Below are 6,000 nucleotides of genomic sequence, written 5' to 3' on the forward strand. Positions count from 1 at the left end.
ACATGAATACAATGGCTTCATGGTAACAATGCCAATATCCTGATTGTGATACTGTTCTATAATTTGCAAGATATTCCAACTGGGGTTACTAGATAAATGCTATACAGTATTTTTCCATATTATTTATTTTTTATAGCTGCCTTAATTTTACAACTATCTCAAAATAAAAAGTTTTATTAAAAAAAAAAACACTTGTTCAAGCTCACTCAGCTTATGTCACAGCTGGAACTCAAATAAAGGTGAGAGGCCAATGCTCTTGCTTCTTGCCATTGTTCTATGCTGGGCATCAGAGGTCCTGGATGCAGGAAGATCAACTAGCATAGGACAGCTGGTATGATTTATCCATTACATAGATTTGCTGAATTCTAAGCAACCATCAGGTTTTAGAGGCACCACTGATTTAGAAACATTTTTTGGGGAGGAACTTACATCCTATGATCTGCTAAACTGTACAAGAAATTCATGGTCAAGATCGTGCTGCCCACCTCTGCCACCTAATAGGAGTGTGTGTGTGTGTGTGTGTGTATGTGTATACGTTCTCTTGTGTCTGTGGTCAATATGTGATTATTTGATTATTGGTCCAGGGATAACACCTGGACCATATTAAATTGTATGTAAATGTTAGATAGTAGCAGTATTGTGCATTCTGATTTTATGAATTGTAAAATAGGAAAAAAACATATGTCTTAACAGTGAGGATAAACAAAGAAAGCATTGATAGGATTCAATAACCACTAGTGTAGGTAGTGTACGCTGTCTTACAACTTCATCATCAGTGTGAACTTAGCATTAGCTACCTCTGCCACAGCAAGTCACCTTTTTCCTAAATCTTGGGGAAAGTTCTGTCCCTCCCATTTACTCCAAAGTCAGAGGCCTTTGGTAGTTACTTCTCTGAGTTTGGTTTCCTCTTGGCTGCTCTTATGACTCTTCCTTGAAGATTACTGTTCGCTGCCACATTTCTCACCACATGGAGCGCCTAAAACATGGACCATCCTGGTGTGCATTTGCTCTGCTACTTGGGCCTCAGCTCCAAGCTGAACGCAGAACATTCCTCACTGATGATCTTTGTAGTTTCCACAACACCTTCACATATATTTATCTGGGTATATTGGGCTTTACTGGAGATTCATGAGTGGGAGTAACTGAGAATTATAATGAGGAAGGCAGGCAAAACCACATGCTAAAAATGGCTTTACCATTATGTTGTGCAACAGAAAAATACAAAAGAAACTCAACATAAAGTTCTTTTGTTGACATTCTCCAGTTCCTGGCCTTGGTTTTACCATTGAAGCTGAGGTCATCCTTTCTAGAAGGTGGGAATTACTATTTTCCTTTAGGGAAATTCTAACCCATATTAGCCAACTGAGCACTTACGATATATATAGTCAAGTGATGATCTAGTCACTGTATCCCTATTATCAATTTTGAAATGGCATATATCACATTTTAATATTTTTAGAATCAACATATGTCTTGAAATCATCGATATATAAAAATTACGGGGTAGCTTGTTTTTCTTTTGTAGTGGTATGCAAAATAATGGTCTACTTTATAATCAATGATTTCTTAGATTCAATGAAATATGGCAATTTTATCTTCACACCGTCTATTAGATAGGGACTTCATCAATATTTTATAGATGCCATAGCTGAGGTGCAAAGAGTTTACACAGATAGAAATCTCAAGGTAGCTCAGGGACACAAAGGTAGTAAATGGTGGATTTTAACCTAGACTAGCTGATGAAAGGGTCTGTACCCTTAGGAGATGATTCATACCCCCTGGACTCACATATCCCCTATTGACCCCTTCATTATTAAGAACCGTCCAGTTTCATTCATACCAAGGAATGAAAACATTTTCAAAAAATGCACAAAACCTATCTGTTTGGCTCTGCCAACCTATTAAGCAAAGCAAATACCAGTGTCTCTTTGTTCCCTTTCAGACTCTGCCCTATGAATGGAGGCATAAAAACTGGGCCCTTTCCAGAGCCACGACCACCCATGACAACATTTTTGCCACCCCCAAAATGGTAAAACCGTCATTATTTGGGAGGCAAGATAAAACACCAGAAAAATCAGTCTCTTGCAATCACTAGCAGTGGAGACAGAGAGGATTTACCATTATTCTGTGTTAGTAAAGTCTTCAAGATGGTGAGGGTGAAGGGAAGGACAGGGTGGAGAGTTATCATCTTTCTAGTGACATACATTTATGATATTAGTCAGTGTGTCTTATCTATTCATTATATTGATTATATAAATATTATCAACTCATATCCTATTGATCTGTGACAGAGAAAAGGAATTTTGACAGAAGCAGCAATGACTAAGTGTCTCTCACCCTGTTCCGACAGTAAGAACAAAACACTAGGATACTGCAAAATGAGGGCAGATGGTATTAGCCCCATTACTAAAAATCAGACAGAAAAGTTGTACAATATGAAACAATTTATTAGTATTAGACAGTCTAATCTAAGAATTTCCAAACGCTGTAAACTGTGTAGTTGGTTTGCTTTTGCAGCACAGACATTTGTGAAATGGAATTTTCATATTACTGAACAATAACAACCAAATATAGGAATAAACTATCTACTTTAATGATGTGGGGATGATGGCACTTTGTTTCAGATATGAGGTGGGTGTGGTTACTGAAGAAACGAACATCTTACTCTTCTCATTTTAAAATACTTTGTGATATATATTGTGCACAAAAAGTGTAAATACGTGATGATTTATCTTGATACATTCTGTAGTTTTTGCCAGTGAAAATGATATAATTTCTCTATATAAAAATTCAGTAATAAAATGTAAATCAGAAAATAAATCACATACATACACAAACACACACACACACACACACAAAAACACAGCATGGTATCTATAACTAGCCTACAGAGTACTTTTAAACTAAACAGAATAGCTACTGAAAGGGATTCACAGTTCTTCAATTGATTTCAAATTAACCTGACAGCCCGTTCCAAATGAATTTCCATTCCTACAATATGAAAATTGTCCCATGACAAAACTTTCAGCAGAAACAGATTTATCCTTTCTTGAGTCTGTCATTTGCAAAGTATAATGGTATATCAATGGGAAGGGATCTAAGTCAGAATTTTTTCTAAAACCCATAAGCAGGTTTATGAAATACAAATATAAATATGAATTTATGAAGTACAAATTTAAATATGAATTTATGAAATATGAATTTAATTAGGACTGATGTCCTAATGCATGTAATCGTATACATTAAATATGTGTTGGTTTTGTATATAAGTTATGGTTCAATGAAAATGTTTTCTGAAAGGGCACTTATGGATTTGTTTTAAGGTCTATACTCTCTTGCACCCATACATTTCACAATTTTGTTGAGCGTCCTCTCATTGCTTTGTTATAGCTCACACAAATACTCTAACATTGAAAATGCTCTAGATTGGGTTAACAAGTGTGTCTGTCTCTGTCTGTCGATCATGTGTTATATAAGAAAACCATGGGAAGGAATCTGGCATTTAAATTCCATGGTGGCTGTTGCACATTTGAGATGCTTCCTAGAGTTATGAAAGCATCATTCCAGCATTATGTTGGTGCCATAATCTGCATTTCGCTGATAACAAAACTGAGTTTTAGTGAATTAAGAAATCTGCACAAAGTTAAAACTGAGGTTTCTGAATACTGTCATGTTCAACACTAAACCTTGTGTTTTTTATTATGATAATCTTTATGACAGTTATGAGATAATAATTAAAAAATCAACTGAGTTAATGATTGGGTAACAATTGCCAAGATTATTGAATATTATCTAGGTTCAACTGAAGGCTTCCATCAGAACTCAGAGAATCTGCCTATGTACACCCCTGCTACTCAAGGAGGAAAAACATCACCATCATATCGATGCTTTTTAAAAATACCAAATCTCAGGTTCACCCTCCAAATCGTCTAAATCTGAACCTGAAATTTCATAAGACATTTTGGTGATTTGGAATCACATTAAAGTTTGAGAAGCACTTATCCCCTCTGCTGATGGGGATGTAAATTGGTACAGCCATAATTGAAAGCAGTATGGAGATTTGTCAAAAAATTAAAAACAGAAATTCCCTATGCTCCAGTTATCTCATTTCTGGGTATTTGTAACCCCCCAAAACCCCCCACTAATTTGAAGAGATATATGCACCTCCATGTTTATTGCAGCACTATTTACAATGGACAAAACCTGGAAACAACCTAATTACCCACTGACAGAGGACTGGACATAGAAAATGAGGCACATATACACAAAGGAATACTATTCAGCTATTTAAAAAAGATGAAATCCTGTCAATTGCAACAACATGGATGAACATAAGAGGTGTTATGCTTGATGAAATAAGTCAGACAGAGAAATAAATAAAGAAAATACACTACATGATTTTATTCATAGGTTGATATATAGACGCACCAAGTTAAAAAAAAAAAGAAAATAATTAAAATAAAAAAATAACCTTCTAGATTATAAGACCAAATTAATGGTTAGCAGACAGGAAGGGGGAAGGAGGATGGGTTCTGAATAAAAGAGGTCAATTGCATGTTGAGTGATAGAATTGGAATTTTAGTATGAACTTAATGTAGTACAGAAGGATATTGACTTATGATCATGCAGACCTAAAACTTATATAGTGTTATAATACAATGTTATTTAAATAAAAGTGAAAAGGAGATACAACTGGCAGGAAAACTATAGATCTGATGCATACAGCAGGGGAGTGGTAGACAGATGGCTCATAACAGGGGAGGGAAGAGCACAAGGGACTATGGTGATGGTTCATGGGCGCTGTGGTGGTGGGAAATTTATGGGGACTATACCTGAGGAGGGGGCATCAAATATTGTACAAAAATGAACAACAGTGTAAGAAAATAAAAAAAATTATAATAAAACAGACAGACATCACTGTGAACAAATCTGAATATTTCAGAAGAAAAATAATATGGAAATTCCTTCATTTATTCCTTTACCACTTCTGAGGTGATTTTACAATCTGTAATTCCTATTATCTCTTGAGAAACAAGTACCTGATCTTGATTTAATAAATATTGCCACTCCTTAGCTAACTATTGATCTGCACAGCTGATTTTTTGATTATGTAAGGTAGCTCACATTTGTGTGTAAGAAAGTCCACAAAATCAATATTTTGCTACTTCTTGTATAATTTTAAAGCATGCTGGCAGCAATACGATCATCATAAAATCTGAAATAAGCATGCACGTGGAGATGTCAATTTGGTTAGAAGTACATAAGCAAAGAACCAGGTTACTTGGTGAAACACAGTTAAAATAAATAATGGCAAGATAGAAAAATAAATGTTCTTTTTAAGGACTTTAAGTTCAGTTGAAGCTATTTATTCTCTACATTTACAAGTTGGTCATTTAGGTTAAAATACTTTAGCTTGAATTGTTTTCCCCTCAAATAGTCAACTGTAGATTAATTTGTTTGATTTGATTAGTAGTTTTATAACTGAGAAGGCAATGTCTCAGATTTTACTTCCTCCAAAGACTAATAAAGAAAAATTAGTATCCATCCTGCTTACAGGAATGTAGTTTGAGTACAACTGAACTTACCTAATGCTGAAGAAATAAAATTAAATGAAAGGAAATAATATAATACATTTGAGTGTGTTTTATTGTGACCTGATAAAATGCAGATGAAGCTTCATTTTATAATGCTGTATACAAAGTATATTAGCAAGCTTTAGTGCTGAAGCCCGGCAAAAAAAATAAATGCTTTCAAAATAAATTATCAACATGTTCTTATGAGTTAAATCATTTTTTCCAAATGTATCATGATAAATGGGAGTAAACAAACCTTTTTGGTCTATTCTTCCTGCCACCATACACACAAAAAAGTGTGTATTTGTTTTCAGATGTGTCATATTTTTCCCATTTTATGACTTTAATTCATGAAAAAATTATCATAAGAGAAACTAGCTTGACTTCCATTTGCAATATTAGGGTTTTGTCCTGGAATATGATTTAA

The sequence above is a fragment of the Talpa europaea genome (assembly GCF_964194135.1).
Source record: "Talpa europaea genome assembly, chromosome: X".
In the NCBI taxonomy this organism is placed as follows: Eukaryota; Metazoa; Chordata; class Mammalia; order Eulipotyphla; family Talpidae; genus Talpa; species Talpa europaea.